Source organism: Dermacentor albipictus, chromosome 1 (genome assembly GCF_038994185.2).
Source record: "Dermacentor albipictus isolate Rhodes 1998 colony chromosome 1, USDA_Dalb.pri_finalv2, whole genome shotgun sequence".
NCBI lineage: Eukaryota > Metazoa > Arthropoda > Arachnida > Ixodida > Ixodidae > Dermacentor > Dermacentor albipictus.
In genome coordinates, this window is record NC_091821.1 from 200,537,902 (window position 1) to 200,559,182 (window position 21,281).

Consider the following 21,281-nt stretch of genomic DNA (forward strand, 5'->3'; position numbering starts at 1 on the left):
CAGTTCACCACCTTGGTGAAGTACTAAAATGGCAAACTGGCAAGCATTACGGTTCCACATGACTAAACAAGCAGACACAATAAGTGATGTAGAAAGCCTTGTTTCACATATTCAAAATGAAATAGACCTCACATCTAAGACGATTCCTATTCCGAACGGTTATGCAGCTGTAGATTCAGCATATGAACGATTCAGAGCTATTCGAAGGACAGCGTAGTGAAAGTACCGGTAGACGGGTCTTCTCGATGTGTTCCTAGACGCTAAAAAAAACATACTCCAAGATGCACTGTGAGCTTCCAAACCTACGCAGAAATCATCGGAGAATTCTGCTCTTATTTAACCCCTTTAACTCCACAAACGAAGTTATGGCATGTTCTAAGGTACTTTAGTGAGCCGGTGAGACAGAAACAGTCTTTTAGGACTCTAGCCTTCGCAAGTAAAGTTCCATAAACAACAATTCCTAATGAGTTTAGCTAGATTATGCTGTGTCATGGGAGTTCTTTAAACACGGCAGTGTTTCATAACTCAGTCGCCGAAGTTGAAGCACGAGTCACCTCCAACTACAATGAACAGAACCTGAAGCTTATCAGCCATTTTCTATCGGGTAACTGAAATATGCGCTTGAAACTTTTGACAAGATTGCCGCATGCCCAGATGGCATAACCTAACGCGCTTTAAGACATCTTGGTTCCTCAAGAACAAGTATTCTGTTGAAAGTGCTCAATGACATTTAAATCTCAGAACTCCTCCCGGCTTCCTGGAAAACAGCAAGAGTAGTCCCATTCTTGAAGCCTGGCAAGACACCTCTGTCTTTGAATTTATTTCGTCCATTCATCCTTACAAGCTGCTTCTGTAAAAAATGGAAAAAAAAATATTCATGCTAGGATTCAGTAGTGGGTTGAAAATACCCAGAGGCTGTGTGATAACATGGTGGGGTTCCGAAGACGTTGAACCACGGACGCAATCTTGGATCTGGTCACGCATGTAGAGCCCGAACGGCAATGTAGAAAATTACCCCCGTATTTCTCGATACTAAGTGGGCATTTGATGAAGCATGTCAAATCCACGCTTTTCACGACCTGCTTTAGTTAGGCATCTCTGGAGGGTGTCTGCGTTGGATTGCAGATTTTTTTTGAGGAAAGGACAGTATTCGCCAATACAGCTGACGGAAAAAGCAAGGAGTATATAATGACACGGTGTTCAGCAAGGAAATGCCGTTTCTTGCTGAATTGTATTACGTCTCAGTTGCCCTGTGCCTTGCCTGTCTCCCTGGTTTACTAAATTTATGCAGACGACCTGTGCATATGGACTTCAAGCTCAAGCATCCATATCATACAACATCATAATCTGCAACAAGGCCTAGATGCTGGCTCTGAATTTTTATTTAGTCCAGGCATGGTTCTCTCACATGGAAAGACCACTGTTCTCACATTCACAAAACTTCGTCTACAACTATCAGCTGTACCCATCACGGGGACTCAGGGGAGCCGTACACAGTGGCGGCTTAATTCAGATGAGGGAGGAATGCAAAAACACTTGTTACTGTGCTTTATGAGCGCGATAAGAAACCCCACGTGATCAAAATTGATCCGGAGCCTTTCTTTACAGGGTCCCCCACAAGCCGATGTACAGCTCAGGGGTGTTAAACACCATAATTTATTTCAATTATTAGTCATGGCCATGTGAATGTACAAAGCAAAAGCGTACGTAAATACATAATCCGTGCGTGGTAACTTCGCTGTGACTGATGCCTCCAAATTCTCTGCTGCCTCCCTTGTCTGCTCTCAATTATATAAGACGAAAATTTTGTATGTATATGCGCATCATCACAGCATTAAGTTTGTACTCAAAGGTAAGTATAACAATAAAGAAAAAAAACTTCAGTTTTACTTAATACCCCTGAGATCTGCTTTAAAACACGATAATTTCAGTGGTTTGCCTTTTGTGCATCCCCGTGGTGAAATGTATACACGCAGCTTCGACGGTGGTAAAACATGCTAGGAGCTAATTTATAGTCATATATTTCAGTCAGTAGATTATGCTCAAATGAAGTTTTTTTTTCTTTACACAACGCAGATGCCACCGAAATGTATGCGTTCACTAATCATCGCGTCTCATTCATTCTCACTTGTTCAAGAATTACGGGTCCTGAAGTTCTATCGGCGCCTGATCAGCACGACCGGCCTTTTTGCACGCAACGCGAGTCAGCGGCATTGCTAATCGTCTTGCTAAACACACACACGCACGCACGCACGCACTTTACCACACCACAACAAACGTGGAGCACTTCCATGAAAAAGTCATCATCATCAGCCCATTTTATGTCCAATTACCCCTGTCCTGCGACAGCAGATTCCAACTAGCGTCCGCAAATTTCCTAAGTTCATCGCTCCACATAGTCTTCTGCCGTCGGCGACTGCGCTTCCCTTCTATTGGTACCCATTCTGTAACCATAAGGGTCCACCGGTTATCTAACCTACGCATTACATGACCTGCCCAGCTCCATTTTTTTTCTTTTGCTGTCAATTAGAATATCGGATATCCCCGTTTGCTCTCTGATCCACAGCGCTCTCTTCCTATCTCTTAACGTTGCGCCTAACATTCTTCGTTCCATCGCTCTTTGCGTGGTCCTTGTGTTCGAGCTTCTTTATCAGTCTCCAAGTTTCTGCCCCATGTGTTAGCACCGGGAGAATGCACTGATTGCACACCTTTCTTTTCAGTGATAGTTGTAAGCATCCAGTCAGTATTTGATAATGTCTGCCGTATGCGCTCCAACCCATTGTTGTTCTCCTGTAAATTTCCTTCTCATGATCAGGTTCCCCTGTGAGTAATTGATCGACCTAGGTAAACGTACTCATTCACCTACTCTAGAGGCTGACTGGCGATCCTGAACTCTTGTTCCCTTGCCAGGGCATCGGTCATTTTCTTTGTCTTCTGCATAATAATTTTCAACCCCACTCTTACACTCGCTTTGTTAAGGTCCTCTATCATAGTTGTAACTCGTCCCCAGTGTTGCTGAACAGGACAATGTCATCGGCAAATCGAAAGTTGCTGAGATATTCGCCGTTCATTCCCAGTTTAATAGCTTTCCAGTTTAATAGCTTGAATACTTCTTCTATGCACGCAGTGAATAACATTGGAGATATTGTGTCTTGACCCCTTTCTTTAAAGGTATCTTCCTACTTTTCTTGTGGAGAATTAAGGTAGCTGTGGAATCTCTGTAGATATTTTCCAAGATATTTACGTAAGCGTCCTGTACTCTTTGATTACGTAATGCCTATATGACTGCTGGTAACTCTACTGAATCAAATGCCTTTTCGTAATCTATGAAATTTATATAGAGAGGCTGATTGTACTCTGCGGATTTCTCGATTACCTTATTGATGACATGAATGTGATCCATTGTAGAGTATCTCTTCCTGAAGCCAGCCTGTCCCTTTGGTTGAATGATGTCCAGTGTTCTCTTAATTCTAGTGGAAATTATCTTGGTGAATATCTTATACAATACTGAAAGCAAGCTAATGGGCCTATAATGATTCGATTCTTTAGAGTCTCCACTTTTGTGTATTAGTATAATGTTGCCATTCTTCCAGTTCTCTGGGACTCTTGAAGTCGATAAAAGTCGTATAAAGTTGGATAAAAGGCCACCAGTTTTTCAAGAAATATGTTTCCTCCTTCTTTGATTAAATCGACTGTTATTCCATCTTATCCTGCCGCTTTTCCCCGTTTCACGTCTTGCAAAACCCTCCTAACTTCCTCACTAGTTATAGAAGGAGTCTCTGCAAACTGTTCATTACTGCTTCGAATGAAGGTATTGTGGCTCCTCTGGGTACTGTACAGGTCAGTATAGAATTCTTCCGTTGCTTTTACTATACCTTCGAGACTACTGATGATATTATCCTGCTTATTTTTCAGTGCATACATCTTGGTTTCTCCTGTGTCAAGTTTTTTTTCTCACTGATTTCATGCTGCGTCCATTTTTTACTGCTTCCTCAGTCTTTTTCACGTTATGATTTCGAATATGCCTTATCTTCTCCTTGTTGATCAGTTTTGACAGTTCCGCGAATTCTATCTGATCTCCTGAGTTGCACACTTTCATTCTTTGTCGTTTCTTTATTAGGTTCTTTGTTGCTTGGGAGAGCTTACCTACTCATTGTCTTGGTGCCTTACGTCCTACTTCAATTGCTGCTTCTGAATCCAGCCTAGTTACGGTTTAATTCATTACCTTTTTGTCATCTTCTTTTTGGTCTAAGGCTGCATATTTGTTTGCAAGTACCAGCTTGAATTGGTCTGCTTTTACCCTTACTGCGCCTAGCTTGGCCTGTTTCTTCTTGACCAATTTTACTCTGACTCTCTTCAAATTGAGGTGAATGCTATACATCAGTAACCTATGATCCCTGTGTTTTACCCTACCTAACTCTTCAACATCATGCACTATGCTAGGATCGGCAGAAAGTATGAAATAAATTTCATTTTTTGTTTCACCATTAGGGCTTTTCCAGGTCCCCTTTTTGTTCCTAAGGTTCCTGAAGAAAGTGTTCATAAATCGCAACTTATTCCTTTCCTCGAATTCTACCAACATCTCTACTCGAGTGTCCCTGGAATCGACGCCGTAGTTGCCAATTGCTTGTTCACCAGCCTGGTTGTTGCCCCCCTTTGCACTGAAGTCGCCCATTACTACAGTATACTGAGTTTGCACTTTTCTCATCGCTAATTACACATCTTCATAAAGCTGATCTATTTCATCATCACGACTGGAGGTTGGAGGCTTGTACTACCTTTAATTTATACCTCTCATTAAGTCTTATTACGACTGCTGCTACCCTCTCGTTAAAGCTGTAGAATTCGTCAATGTTGCCCGCTATGTCCTTATGGATTAGGAATCCTACTCCGTACTGCTTCTTATCTGGAAGTCCTCGATAGCAGAGGACGTGGGCATTTATCAGCATTGTATAAGCCTCACCAGTTCTTCTAACCTCACTAAGGTCAATGATATCCCGCATAATGCCTGATAATTCCTCAAAGAGTCCCGCTAAGCTAGCTCCACCCGAGAAAGTTCGGATGTTAAATGAATCCATCACAAACCACCACGTGGTTCACGTTAGTAAGTAAAAAAAGTCCAGCGTCGCAACGCTTTCATCACGCAGTTTACCACACACCGATGTTCTCCCTCCTTGGTTGGTTCGGCCGCCAGTTATGCGTAGTTATGCGCGGGGGGAACACCCATAGGAGGTGTTTCAGGGAACCGAGCTTTGCGTCACGTGACCGAATTCTCTTCTCTCATAGGTAAAAGTGCACGCGGCGTCGCGTGCACTTCAAGGTGTGCTCTGCGGATGGCACCGGACACGAAACTAAGGAACGAGCTAAGAAAATCTAAAACATTAAAGCATCGTAAATGACGCATACGCATTGTCAAGTGTATCGTGCAAGTGCATTAAGAAGTGTTGGTATCACCGGCTATCGCCAGTACGTTCGCTCCGAAAAGCAGAGCCTCTCGTAGCTTCTTTTTTTATTAATAATATTTTATTTTATTCATTGATATTTACACCTCTTCCGGGGCGTCGTCCTCCGAACATAACGGAGGCCGACGCCAGGCCCGTGCCAAGGCACTGCTGCACTCCTTTGGTGGGAAGAGGACTACGCGCTTCGTAGAAGCGACAGAATACACACAAGGACACCGGTTCACGGTGGTAGTCGTAGACGTTAACGCCCGGCTTACGCCTGTAGTGTCACCACGGAATACCCAGAAATAGCAGAAGCGCGAGGTTGCGATTGCGCTTACCGACCCCCTTTGCGAGGTAGTTCTTGGCGACTCACAATCCGCAGTTCGTAACTACGTGTGGGGGCGCAATGACCCGGGCGCATCCCGGGTCATTAAACTTTGCCGGATTTACAATAAAGTTGTTCCCATCCATCCATTGTGATTCACGGCACTTCTCACGTCGTGCCTGTCATCCTTTATTGAACATTGTATAGCAGTCATGCATCTCTTGAAAGCGTCGTTTTCGAGATAATGGTAAGTTATCGTTCTCATCTGTTTACGCATGCATAATAGCCCTTTGATCACGTATTCTTACACGTAGTTATGAAAATGTTAAATTATGGCGTTTCTGAAATGAGTCCCTTTTCTTACGATTTTTTATCATACGAAGCCACGTCTTCGTCAAGGTTTCCATTCAATAGAAAAATACGCTGTTTACAGTTAGCAAGCATAAATGTGTACTGTTGCTTGAAGAGACCCCCTGTCACTGTTAACCAGTACACGTTTTACTGAGCTGTAGGCGCGGCTCGCGAACACCTAAATGAAATGACATTATTGTTATTATTTGTTTTAAAAACACACATATACATTTGACCTAGTTCGCCACCTAGATTTATTATGTTAAGATGGAAAACCTGGCGTGTTGTTTGGGCATGATCTGATGTGAAAGGCGCAAGGATGACAAACAAAGCGAGAAACACACACCAACGGGTGCTTTATTTCATTCCAGCAATGTTCAATCAGGAAAAAACTCCACTATTATATACAAGGAGCACTATCACAGTTCATCTACGCACATTCGCGTTCATGTAAAGCAGTTCTTTTTGCGATAATGAGATTAATCCAACACTCATGTGCCTATCACCTGCCTGAATGATCATTTTGGCCTCAATTACTAATCTAACCCATTTGTCATGGCTCTTGGCAGGCGTGAAAATTTGGCTTACATTTGCAATCTATACAATGAATTGCCAGGTGGCTCCTCTCCCATTTCTAACATTGTTTTGATGGTGCCTTGGCCTATCGTTCACGCATTGCTCGGTTTGTCCCACGTACTTACTGCCACATGACAAAGGAATTTCATAAACGACTCCTGCCTGACAATCAATGTATTTATTTTCGTGATTGTGACATAGGCCGGTGCCTTGTGAAAAAAGGGTTGGTCATTCTGCGGATCCTTGAAAGCTTACACAGGGCAGAAAGCACCACTTTTACATTAGCTCGCTCGGCAATCTGTGACATGCGGTGTATGTAAGGTATGACGACTGCCTTTTCTTTTTCGAGAGGTGGCTCCTGGGCCAGTTGGCGAGTTCACAACTTCTTCAGGCTTGTTTCTGCTACGGAAACTGGCACAAGTTGTGGGTAGCCTGCCTCTATTAGTCGTTCAACCTGCTTAAGAAAACTCTCCGCAGCTTGATGCGGACAGGACTTGAAAACGTTCAGCAGGCATATATTAGCCATGTGGCGTTTGACTAGCTCGACTAGATTCACTAGACTGGCAATTGACTAGATCGTCCGTCGTCGTCTTCGCGCCTTTCGCATTAGATCAGTTTTATAATGCTGACACATGCTCTTTGAGGAATCAGGAAGAAAGATAGGAAGATAGGCAGGTTAGCCAGCATAAATACAAGCGAACTACTTTGTCCTGGGGAAAGGGTACAAATGGAATGGAAGGAAACAGGAGAGCCAATATTTAAAATAAACATAAAAATAATGTGTGCACATCAATGAGATGGAGTGCACTCTAGCAACAGCCCGCATGTCAAGAAGCAGGGCAACGCAAGAGTGTTGAGCACAGCGTCGACACTGGTTCTCTCCCCCAGCAATGTTCAAATAAGTGCAGTCAAGTTTGGTTTTCTAGCCACACCACAATGAGGGCAGTCACATAAGAGATCTCGCATCGTTATCTCACAGCCTCAAAAGTTTGCGGTTAACCTTGAGACCTGTTTAGTGCAAGATCGCTACTGGACAGTTTCTGGACATGTCTAACACTGAGTGGAATTTCTTTTTCCTTCCAGGTACGACGATCGACAAGAGGTCCAGGAGTCATAAAGACAAATAGTTCTGAACATATAAAAAGGATATCTGACATATTTGTGATGGTTAAGCAATTATGTCCTTATGAAATGCATATTTGAAAAGTCTTCTTTTTTCTATTATTCATCAAGACACTGCAACATGTGTACGGAGTGTGCTGTGCAGGACAAAAAAAATATATGTTGCTTGGCTCCCACAAGAGTTGAATTCAAATACGTACATTTCCTTGCAGCACTTTCATTCTTGCTTTTTTCATGCTAGTCTTATCTTTTCATTAGCTGCAAGCACTTCGTTGTCGAAGTTCCTCATGAGATAACCTATCTATATAAAATGTTACCTTACACTAAGTTTGGGACGTATGTTCTGTGCCTGATATTGTACTTATCTGCTATTTTACATAATTTCGGTTCTAAAGAAAACTTTTTAATGAACGAGAAAGCGACGAAGTGAGAGGCCCAACTTTTGTTGGTCACAACCACATGAAGTTCGTGCAAGTTCATACATTATGCTTGTTTCACATTTTAGAAGGTGTAGGTACGAACATTGCCTATCTGCTTTTCTTGTCTTTTCGTTTTTACGCTCAGAGCTTGGTATATAAGTCTTCATTCTGTGTTAAGAACCTACAGCGAAACTAGGCTGCACACTTTGTTGTACTGTAAATAAATCTTTCTCTGAAAGATATGTTCTGTGTCTGAATGAACATGTCTGCATGAATGTACAGGATGCTTTCAGATTGTGTACACAGATGAAGGGGACGTTTCCCTGAAATATACTTCAGGTGGTGAGAGAAAAACTTATGCATTTAATAACTGTGTATATGGGTGCAGTTGATATATAAAATATAACGAAGGCAGAGGCACTTAAGTTCTGTACACGAGACCTATTCCTAGAAATATTCGTCAGTTCATCAAACTGATACGTGCTTGCAAAATCCCGCCCGCTTATTCAACGTCTCAGAATAGTGGAGCCGTATGGCCGGTACACCATCGAGGCAGCGCAACTTTTAAGCACGTGCAGTTGCCTATATATGCAGGTGTGCATGTTGGCGGCGGATCATATCCGACTGAACCTTGTGAACGAGGTTGAAAGTTTCTCAGACAAAGCCAAGTTCCCGATTAAACAGCGACTGCAGGGAACAATCTGCAGCATAGCAAATAAAGTCAAAACAGTGAAGGACAACATTCGACTGGCGAAGCAGTTCTTGTTTTCGCGCAGCTCCCATGCTCGGCTCTTACCCCTTTTAGCCTTTGTGCCGCACGTGACAGCTGTTGAAAGCTGTAGTCGTATACTGTTACTTATTTAAACACATCATTACTATCACCAACCACATAAGTATCGGCAACAGTCACACGAACTATATGTATGCCACACACGATCGCCTGCGGGGACCAATCTACATCAAACGGCAGCCTCAGAAGCACAAATGTATGTACGAATAGCTATGCGAATCCTCCGTGTCAGCGTAGTGATGTGGTGTAGTGGTTACAGTGTTCAGTTGTCACGCGGTGTACCCGGATTTGATCCCCTGTGTGTCCATGTTTGTGTACTGTGTGTTTCCATGTTTATGTGATGAGTGTTACCAATTTCCTATAATGTGGTTATAAGCTATATGTATAAAACCTCGTGCAAAACGACTCTGGGCGGCGTCAGTTTATAAGAAAAAATATTTGCCATTAAAAATGCCCGTTGGGCCACATAATTTGAGCCGACTAAGTAAGCCGAACAGATTTGATCTGAAATACCGCAGAATGATTTGGCGTTATGCGTGACATTTTCTAATCGCCCGTTCTCTGCAACGAATGGGGCCGTTTAAATATGGGCCGCATAAAATAGGCCGTTTGGAGTCAGCCATTTATAAACGGCGAAATTATGATTACTTTCTGCTTTATATACGTTGTTTTAAGCCAGAATTAAGTAAGAGTGCAGTAGTGTTCTCGCGCGACGAGGCAAGCCTCGACCGCGAACACAGGGCGGGAATGTTCCATTTGCTACGCGTTGGTCTGCATGCTGCGTGAGTAGGTGGCGACGAATCAGCAGACGAGCGTCATCAAGCTGGCACAAAACTTGAGGGCCGACACAGTTGTTATGAGCGCAAGTTGAAGCCAGCCAATCAGCATTTTCATTTCCGGCGATGCCTATGTGTGAAGGTATCTATTGAGCAACGTTTGCAGACAGTAATGCTGCGCACAACTGGACAATCAGTCTGACTGCGTTGTAATATGCCAAGGGCAGCGCGGGAATCGGTAAAGATGGCAGTATTCGGTATACGGTGAACTTCTTTTGCACGTATTTCAGTGCAACATTAATTGCTGCTAGCTCGGCAATTGTTGACGAGGCTAGATGGAGTATATGAAATATACGTCGTACTTGAATCGAAGGATAGAAAAAGATGTAGAGGCGCCTTGACCGTCGCTGTGAATAGATGCATCTGCGAATACTTGAAGATAATCTGGAAATCTTCCGAACATGTCCCACTGAGACAATTGGAATATTGCTGGAATATTGCCGAAACAGGCATATCAGACATTTTTTGTACGTCAGGGATTGTGAGGTAAATAGGGAATACGTGTTCGGTGATATCTTTCGGAGGCGGAGGCGTAACATAAAGCAGCATGTTAAGAAATGTCAGCAGTGTTTCATAAATATTGCCGCCATTTTTCCCATTCGAGAAAACGGGCGGTGGCTCCAGCGATCAAGGAGCGATTGATGCGCGATGCGCAGTGCAGACGCTCAATATAATATAAAGCTCTGTGGTATACTTGCAGCCTCAGGGGCAACTAATGCGCTTCGGTGAGTAATTCAACAGATTGCGCCTCATGAAGTTATCCAAGCATTAGTCGAAGGGCAATGCGACCATCTCGTTATAGTTGGTCCATCAAACTAGGTGGTACGTTGAGAACTAGTAACCTATACATCATGCCTGTGAGTACAGATGACCAGTACACCTGCAGAGCCGCTGTTTGGTAGCAGCCAGCGCCTCTAGCAGTCAAAGGGGCCATATAATTAAGAAGAGATTGCAATTTGCACCGAACAATTTGAACGGCAGGACGCCAAGAGACGCGATCATCTACAGTTAAGCCCAAGTAATGGCGTTGTTGCATCCACCTTATCGGCGTTTCGTCAGGCACAGTCGGCTCATTATTCGAAGAGCGCGCTGTTTAGGGTGATATGCTACTGAAGCCGACTTAGCAGGTGATATCTGCAGACCAACATCACCCATGTATTCCGAAGTCGCGTTCAGAACTCTTTGCAACCTTGCACGAAGCCGCGGATCAAGGTGCGAAGGGCCGCTTATCCGCAGAGCAATATCATCTGCATAGGTAGCGATGCTCAAAGGGAAGTCACTGTCCCGAGGCAAGCAGCTTGGAAATGCGGCGAGTACGGTGTTAAAGAGGAGCGGCGATAAAACGCTGCCCTGTGGGACACTGCACTTCATAGTGCGGGACTCACCTGTTATTCCTCCAACACGCACATTCATCTGGCGCTCCGATAGAAAATTGCGCACAAAGCGGAGAAGACGACCCGAAAGTGTAGCAGTTACAAGAGCGACAATAATCGCCTCATACGGAACCGAATCGAAAGCTTGCTGTATGTCTTGGAAGAGCTTGTAAGCGGAATACTTGTTTCCTCCAGCAAATTCAAGCGCTGAGGCAGGGTCTGAAATGTTGTCCAGAGCTGAACGGTGGTAACGAAAGCCATTCATGACACCAGAGGAAAAATTGCGCTTCTCTAGCCTGACATCTAGGCGAAACAGGACCATTCGCTCCATTAACTTGATGGCATTTGAAGTTCGGAATACTGGCCGGTAGGACTTGAGGTGTCTTGCAGGGCGCCCGGGCTTTAAAATTGGTATTACCACGGACGATTTCCATTCAGCAAGGATTACAGCAGTTCTCCATACTTCAATATACTCGTCCAATATACGGTCGTGAAAACTCTTATCAATGTTCTGCAATGCTTGATACGTCATAGCGTCTTCACCTGGGGCAGTGCGGCGTTTGGAGAGGCTGAGCGCACGTCACAGCTAGCTCCTCAAGAGACTGCCTCGTCCATCTGGCAGGTTGGACCATAGGAAATGATTATGGTATCCTGACTTGTCAAAGAAGGAAGGTCGCCATTTGTGATGTCACTGGACATCATCATCAGCCTGGTTACGCCCACTGCAGGGCAAAGGCCTCTCCCATATTTCTCCAACAACCCCGGTCATGTACTAATTGTGGCCATGCCGTCCCTGCAAACTTCTTAATCTCATCCGCCCACCTAACTTTCTGCCGTCCCCTACTACGCTTCCCTTCCCTTGGAACCCAGTGCGTAACCCTTAATGACCATCGGTTATCTTCCCTCCTCATTACATGTCCTGCCCATGCCCATTTCTTTTTCTTGATTTCAACTAAGATGTCATTAACTCGCGTTTGTTCCCTCACCCAATCTGCTCTTTTCTTATCCCTTAACGTTACACCTATCATTCTTCTTTCCATAGCTCGTTGCGTCGTCCTCAATTTGAGTAGAACCATTTTCTTAAGCCTCCAGGTTTCTGCCCCGTAGGTGAGTACTGGTAAGACACAGCTATTATACACTTTTCTCTTGAGGGATAATGGCAATTTGCTGTTCATGATCTGAGAATGCCTGCCAAACGCTACCCAGCCCATTCTTATTCTTCTGATTATTTCCGTCTCATGATCCGGTTCCGCAGTCACTACCTGCCCTAAGTAGATGTATTCCCTTACGACTTCCAGTGCCTCGCTGCCTATTGTAAATTGCTGTTCTCTTCCGAGACTGTTAAACATTACTTTAGTTTTCTGCAGATTGATTTTTAGACCCACTCTTCTGCTTTGCCTCTCCAGGTCATTGAGCATGCATTGCAGTTGGTCCCCTGAGTTACTAAGCAAGGCAATATCATCAACGAATCGCAAGTTACTAAGGTATTCTCCATTAACTTTTATCCCCAATTCTTCCCAATCCAGGTCTCTGAATACCTCCTGTAAACACGCTGTGAATAGCATTGGAGAGATCGTATCTCTCTGCCTGACACATTTCTTTATTGGGATTTTGTTGCTTTCTTTATGGAGGACTACGATGGCTGTGGAGCCGCTATAGATATCTTTCAGTATTTTTACATACGGCTCGTCTACACCCTGATTCCGTAATGCCTCCATGACTGCTGAGGTTTCGACAGAATCAAATGCTTTCTCGTAATCAATGAAAGCTATATATAAGGGTTGGTTATATTCCGCACATTTCTCTATCACATGATTGATAGTGTGAATATGATCTATTGTTGAGTAGCCTTTACGGAATCCTGCCTGGTCACTGGACATAGGAGAGGCGAAAAGGTCTGCAAATGCTTCCGTTAGAGCTTTTGGTGACTGGCAAGTCGTTATGCACAACGCAGCCGTAGGATTCTTGCAGACTTCGGGAGTGCGAGAGCCTTGAGTATGCGTCATACATTTCCAAAACTACTTCCAGCATGCAGCGAACTACATAAGGCTACACTGCACTTGCGACGAAGCTGTTTTGTATGCCGCCGTATACGGCTGCATCAATTCGATTATACATAGTCCAGTCGGTGCGTCGTTTCGAGCTCTGTGCCCGCCTATAAGCGCGGCGTAAACATGCGCGGAGCCGCAAAAGCTTTAGATCGGGGTTTGGTTTGCCGATACTCCATCGTCGTTTACTGTAGTTTCTCGTAAACACTTACTCATCAGTTTGAACATACTGTCTTGAGATGGCGCCTCAGAGATCAGCTGAGGGAACTTGTCCCTGTTTGTCATTGTATACATGGCAATTTGGCGGCGCGCAATATGTGTTGGTGTTAACCAAATGGGTAGGTGATTTGAGCCCCACAGGTCAGCTTCGCGTGACGAGGCTAAGCACACACGTCTCGTTGATATCGCAATGTCTTTATTTAGTGGAATGCTCCTTTCCTCTACCTATGGATGTACGTGAACCATCATTCAGTATTTGCAGATCATTCTTGATAATAAACTCGTTAGTCTCTGCCCCAAGACTCTCTTGGGCACGGCTACATCGTCGCGTATGGTGGGCATAAAATCTCCGCATAACACAAACGAGACACACCGAGACACTAAGCACTCAAGTAGTGAGGTATCTGAAGAACGTGTAGGCCGGTTGTATATGCTTGCCACCGTCTTAGTCTCACCCCTGAGGCTCACAGTAACACCTGCACACTCAAATTCATCATAATCCGAGTCAGCAAGTACGTACACTGAACCTTTTGAAGCATTGCGTGTATAAGCCGCGTCCACACACTGGAAAGAGCCTCAAGTTGGTTTCGCGCATCGAGTGTTACTGTGGACACCCACGAAGCCTGGCAGTCGGTATTCGTCCTTCCTTACGTTAGTGTCCTGAAGCGCTATAATATCGGGTGGAGCCTTCATGGCGATTCTATTACAGCACAAATGGGAGAGGCTGCTGACAACTGTTAAGATTGTTTCCGGTAAATCGTCTCGTGAAGGTCGTCGAGGACTGCAACGAGGGCCTCCAAAAGTTGTTCTGCTGTTGTCACTGCTGATGTCTGACGACCGGCGATTAGGGATCTCAAGATTCACAAGTTGCACATCATCGTAGTCTGAGACCGGTTTAGGTATTGTGTTTGCAGTGCTTTCCACTGTGGTCGCAGTATTTGTAGAGTCTTGTTCCGACGATTTCGATGGCAGTGCTGGCCACTATGACTCTGAGAGGTAGAAGGTCCGCCCCCATACTTTTCGATGCGTTGTGTCTTTGTCGTTCTTTGAACGCGCTGCTTTTTCAGTCGCTACAGCAGCACTACGGCGACGCGAGCTTTCATATCCTGCTGCCTTCTTTTTTTGGCTTTCTCTTTTAGTGCCTTTGGTTCATCTTTCAACAAATAGGCACCCTTTATTCGATGCCAAATGTTCACCGTTGCAGTTAGGGCACCGATATGCCTGATTTTCACAAAAATTTACATGGTGATGCCCACCGCATTTGGCACAGACCAGATCTGTGGTACAAAAGCCCTGAACACGACTAATCTTAAAACATTTATGACAATGTAAGGGCCGCGGTACGAAATGCTTAACATGATAGCGCACAAGTCTAGCCGTTACATGACTAAGCAGCTTTCTTCAGGCAAATAGTATCTTCATATACTATGAGGATCCCAGCTTTCGAACGCTAATTATTTTTCATGGTGGCGCGCGAACGATTATGCTCTTAAACACGTCGTCTTTGAGATCCAAGTCGACATCACATACGACACCAGCTGTTATTGCGCACCCTGGGGCAAGTAGGGCTGCGTGTGGACACCACATATTTCAGCCAAACCAAACAGAGTTTGCACTATCTTATCTGTTGTGTCAACGGCAATGACATTTCTCCAGGGGTTCCCGCGAACCTCTTGGATTAGTCCAGGGGCAAGTTTGAAGAAGGAATCATTAAAGTTCTGTCGGGAGATAACATTCAGGCTTACCATCGCATCGACGGGCCTGAAAGCTACTGTTGTACTCACGATGCCGCTGTATATGATAGTCGCTTCGCTAGAGGACGACGCCAGAGACGTCCGTCTTGCAAAGCGGTGCCTGGCAGGTATGAAAGCATCCGAATCTTACAATCTTGAGTCAGAAAGCTCAGAATCAGCGGCGTCTGATCCTACTGAAGAACTGAGCCACTTCCGAGCTGCGAGCGAACTGTGCTGGCCGCCAGACGAGTCCAAGACCATGTCTTCCATGGCAAGCTCATCAGGGAGGACCTCCCAGCAGATCGAGTAGGAGTCTTCAGGGTTCAGCACAAACTTTGTTGCCTGTTACTAATGCACGAAAAACACATAAATAAAGACTTCAGCACCAGGAGAAACCACCAACCGAGCACGAAACTTCGTCGTCGTCGTCCCAAAAGCTCGAAATGACATCCTTGAAAAGAAAAGCCCGTCAGATCCGCTAAGCGCAGAATGCGTGGCCCATGTGGCCCGTTGAGTGTAGCAACGACCCATATATCGTCGGCCAGCGAGTCCTAACGGTCAGTGGCTCTGTTCTCCATGAAGAGTTCTATTGATGGCCGGCTTATTTTCACCTCACTGATAAACAATAACCATTTAAGAGCGACAATGTAGTGGTTTCTTTTTATTTTGTTAGGCAATTACTCACCAGTTTTCACTGTGTATGTGCAGACACGGTAGAAATGAGTTGTAGCGTTACACAAGCTTCTTCCAGAGTCGACTGATCCCACGTGACCGCAGCCCGTTCTGTCCCCGTGGCTTAATCTATAAACGCAACCTGTGACTAGGTTTTTAGATTGGCCTGATATAAAGAACGAACAGCGGAAAAAATATACAGCTAACGAGAGAGAGAGAGAGAGAGAGGAGAGGAGTTCTTTAGCCTCGGGTATTTCCTTCCAGTGGGTGTGATACTAAATATATATAATCGCAGTGGTTGTACATGTATATATGCAGAAAAACAACAAACCTTAAGGGCATAATATTGCCAGATGTACTGACTCATCGGTGGATCATTAAAATTGTTTCCAGGCTACTCACCCCACGATAAAAAAGAAAATATATCGACATTCTGCGGGCTCTATATGTAATCGTAATGTTAGCACTGTAATATAAAGGATGATGCTGCAGACGATTCCCAACCCAGGTGTTCTTTTCCTTTCTTTATTCCAAACAAGCTAGTCCGTGGAATGCGCTAGCTTTAATATATCGTTCCAACAGATTCTACGAACAGTTATAGTGTAGGAACTTTTTTCTGAATACAGGTGCTATAGCTGGATTCCACCGATTTTCGACACATTTACTAATTTTCTGATGCTTAGTATGCTGATTGTATGTGTGTGTGTGTTCTTTTCTTATCTTAGAATAATAGTGGCACAAAGTGCGCAAGCGAATTACTGCATGTTTCATAACCTCGAAGAAGTATGCTACCTATCGCGTCGCCCATTTTCCAAAACACAGCGCTTGAAGAACTAAGTGAGTCGTGCTGTGCGATTCACGATGCGAAACGTAAGGTTAGGTCAGCCAAAAGCACCTATGTAAGAAAGTTAAGTGTGCATTTGATTTAGTTTTAATGTATAGAAATATCTTTATTCTATTGAACTAGCTAAAAACAGATATTCTTTAACTGAACCCTGTCATCTACTGCCCTTTTTTATTCGTTTATGCGCTCCTGTTTGAGGAAGTCACCGGTGCTAGCGGCACCGTTTGTGTCAGGTCTAAGCAAGACATTGCCGTCTTTGAGTACAGTGGTAACTGGATTAGACGCAAAAAGAAATGCAAAATTTGATGGCTCTCAGACACACCGTCCGATTAAAATACGCATCAAAATATGTCACATGCACAAAAAACAGTAAGGCTTAGCGCTTGACCGATTAAGTTTCCGATAAATCGATTCATGAGTCAGTGGCGATTTCTTTTTCAGTCGGTTTAATCGAACAAATACGCTTGGGGAAATGAGGCCGATTCATTTGAGCCTAAAATTGTGCGTGAATTTTGCGGCAGTTACTTCCCATGTTCGGTCAACTGTACACGGAAACCTGCCTGTATCATGCTCGTGCTTTATGCATCTCCTAGATGCATAAGTTATCTGTCTGTCCAGTATAATGCCATTAGCTCCAGTGCTCATGAGCGAGAGGAGCAGCTGAGATCTCTATCGTTCAGCAATGACAACAGCACAATGCCTATATTCAGCTTGGCAAGTTTGTGAAGAACCCGTCACTAACGGTTATGCAACATGCTATTCGGCGCGCCACCCAACCAAAGATATTCGTAATGCCGTTCGAGCAATTACGAACTGGGCACCCGTGCGGTGCGTCTAAGTGTGTCGATCGGGTCGTGCCTGCAAGGCGGGCAAGATTCCTACAAAATAAGACGTGCTCAGCGTTACTGATGTTCTCGGTTCTAGGCACGCGAGGTGCATGAAAATATCCAACGAGCTATGTAGGATTAGCAGTAACAGGGTGAGCATATATATATATATATATAATGTTTGGTTTCGGTATCTATTTATAAGCGGCTGCAAAAGTTCGTACAATTGCGTACGTGTTTATTTCGGCAAAGGCATGTGCACAACCGTGCCTAATTGTGATCCTCACTGCTAAGAAACGATGAGACACAAGTACACGGCGTATTTACAGACCAAGAACTCCTTCACATTTAGCTTGCTTCAGCTAAAACGATATAAAGATTTTCTGATCTGCCACTAATAGTACAACCCATCCTTCGAAGAGTACGAGCGTATATAAATTTATCGATCTGGCTCTTGCTCGTGTATTCATGTATTTGCTTATACGTTGTGACTTATGTGCTCTCCTTTTAACATGTTAATGTCCTCCGTATATACATATTTGACGTCCCGCCTTTCTTATAAGCGGGAAGAACTATGCACTCTCGAGTGAACAATTTCGGTGTTCATTTCTTAAAAGGTCGCGCCATACTCTAAAACCGTTCAGTGTTTCTCCCTATACTTAGCATTGAAACCTGCGAAAAAGATGAGAAAGTCCGATGTACTATGAAGCGAGCATTTGATAAGTAAAACGCACAGATCAGCTCGCACATATTAAGCATATGAAAATACTAACGCGGGAACACTTACTCCAAAACATTTTTTTTTCATTTGCGTGTTTTGCAACAATGTTGCAACGCCATAGAGGAATGCAGCATTATACCTCGTTTCTCTCACTGAACGTTCTAAATTCAACGTAAAGGCCAAAAGATGTCATACTACGTTTACCGTATCTAACACTATGAAAAATTTGCACTGGCAAAGAGACTATCTGTAGAAAGTAAATAATATGCTACAGAGTGTCTTTGAAATCTCTGCAATATTCAAAAGAAAATATTGAGAAGGGCTGTTCTAGAAAAAAAAACTGTAGAACAAAGAGCGCCCAAATAAAAATGTTTGAGACGGTATGTGCTCAAGTTTAATATCTGGTGTCACACTATGTACCGCAATGTATACATTAACGCTGTCCCATGTTTATCGGTTGCACAAAATTCCTATCTCTCCCCCCCTCCCCTCACTAAAGTTCAAGCATCAATAAGGAAGCGAAAGGCTTGTAGAAAGATACGGATTACTCACATGATGACTGCCACGTCGTATCGGTACGAAAACATTTGTTGTGCTACATTACACGTAGCGTGACCGAATCGCCGTATGCATAGCACATGCGTGGAACAAGCAGTCTTGTAAAAACAACACTCGTTGCATACACAGGCGCACTAGATCGATTAGTGTTCAAGGAACAAAGGCTACGCTGCATATGGTCAGAGTGTGTGCTCATGGATCAACCTATCAGAGGCGAGGCGACATGACAAGAGACCTCTGACTACATGGTTTTCACGTTGCCGCAACAGTCACGCGTGAGCGGCGGCACTTCTTTACCTTAGACATGCACACACGGTGATATGACCTGTTCTTTGCATGATGAGTTTTTCCCAATCACAGCCGATAAACTCATATGAGGCGTTTCCAAATTGTATAATCGATTGCGCAATGCTTGGCAACGTGGCCTCCGAGTGCCTCGCACAGGACAACTCGCACTGGCAAGGCATGGAAAGCCCGAGATCGCTCGAAGTGAACGAACGCGAGCGCCGTCAAGCCCCCGGCTGTTCCGAAGTCATCGGAAACGCCGCAGACCGTTAGTGGTGCCCGTGCGAGTGACTCAGGCTTGTGCACAGTATACACGAAGGCACCAGGCGCGCAGAAAACGAACCGGACCAACCTGTACTCGAGCGGAGACTTCCAAGTTGCCGCGAAGGAGTGTCGCCGTCGGTCCTCGGCGCACGGTCTCTCTGAACGCGTCTGGCGCAGAGGATGCCGCGATAGGCTCTGGAAAGCTCTCCGCGAGGAAGGAACCAGTCTGTCCGCAGCCTTGGGTGTCTTGCCATGGGCGATATCTGAACTGCGCATGCACTCGGCTCCCACTTGGCGACTTTTTTCTTGCTTTCGTAGCTCGCCTGAGCGTAGCGGCATGCTTAACGCGTGAGGAAGAAATGAGTGAGTGAGCAAGAGAGAGAGAGATAAAATAAATGGGCGAACTGCGCCTGTGGCGCGCTGTGTGATTAAAGTGCGTGCCGGACACAGCCTATACAGGAGCTCACAATTTATTATTTGTGCACGTGAAACGTTTGTTCGATCTGGTTGACACTTTTACTATTTAATTTGGGATTGAAATAAGGCGTTCGCACAGAAAGATATCGCAACAATTACGTTTCTATCATCACTTTTCCTTAGGAAGAAACTGTTTATTTTTGCTTCTTTGTTTTTGCCATCACCTGAAAACGTCAAAGTCAATGGATTTTGATGAACGCAGACGCGCTGCGCCATCAAAACGGCGTGAGACTTGGCAGCGATCTCACTTACACATGTTCATGGGCGTCTGGCGTTGCGCAAAACTTTGAAAAAGCGGAAAGAGCAAGCGATAGTGAAGCAGTTTGATCAAATTGTGGTTTCTTCTGCAAAGGTATGGCGCTACTGGCGCCCTCGCCTGCCTTGAAACTCCCTTAGCTTGTTGAATACGCCACGACCAGGCACCTTGTCACAGTCCGAGTAGAGCGCAGCGTGTTCAGCACACCACGGGTTGTGTTCATTTGTTCCGTAGAAGTTTAAACAAATAAATGCACTGCCCAAATTTGTTTCGTTTAATATTTGAATATACAAGATTTCACTTTTACTGGCTGTGCGGGCTGATAATTGGTTTTATACAGTTGTCGAAATGTTGTCTCAATCATTCAGTGATCAAATTAGCAGTGAGACAAGCAAGCAGTTTCCGTCTGAGTGGCTGTGGAAAGTTTTTCTCTTTACAGAAAGACCAATCGCTGCTCCTGCTACTTGGACGCTTTTATCGTCACCAGAGTACAAGCGTGAGCAGCAGACCTATCGGATCCCTTGTCTAATGAGGGTTCTGCCAGCTTCTGGCACATCTTAACTGATGCCGGGCGGCTCAGTTGGGGTAAACATATTTACAAAGTGGCTCTAATCGGACACTTTTATGGGCCTTCTGAGAGACGACGATTTTAGAGTACTGCCTGCCTCAATTTTAGTGATATACACAAAATGTTTTTTTTTTTTTTCAGTCGGATAGGTAATGTATATTTGTCTTGTAGGGGCTTATGCGCAGAAGAGGGAACATGGAGCTCACTCGGCGAAGGCTTTCTTGAGCGATTTATAATTTCTCCTTAGCTAACTGACTGAATACTTCGAGTAGAGTTCAATTGCGCATATGCGCAAAGGCTGAGACGAACAGGATGGCGCAAAATAAATTACAAGTCATGCGTCGTACTTCTGGGCCAGTAATGACAAAAAGCTCTTACCTTGGAACCGTTCGTAAGCACAAATGTCTGTTAAACGCGTTGCCGAACATATTAGCATTAGCAAAGGCGGACGGCCAATGGCAAACAGCATTTACGAACGAAAAGCTTTGTCAATACGACCCCTGCTCTGTGTGCTGTTTCGTCCATGCTGGCTGTGTACAGAATGTTTCTAGGTTTATTTAACCTATTTAATGG

General features: G+C 44.5%; 1 protein-coding gene across 1 annotated transcript in view; it reads right to left on the reverse strand.

The window, feature by feature from the left end:
• The window catches only part of Tat (Tyrosine aminotransferase), an 85,401-nt gene extending 65,750 nt beyond the window's left edge, over nt 1–19,651 (reverse strand). The window contains exon 1 of the mRNA XM_065433538.2: nt 19,496–19,651. The gene's annotated coding sequence lies outside the window, so the exon portion shown is untranslated. The remainder of the gene's footprint in view (nt 1–19,495) is intronic.
• Nucleotides 19,652–21,281: the final 1,630 nt, after the last annotated feature.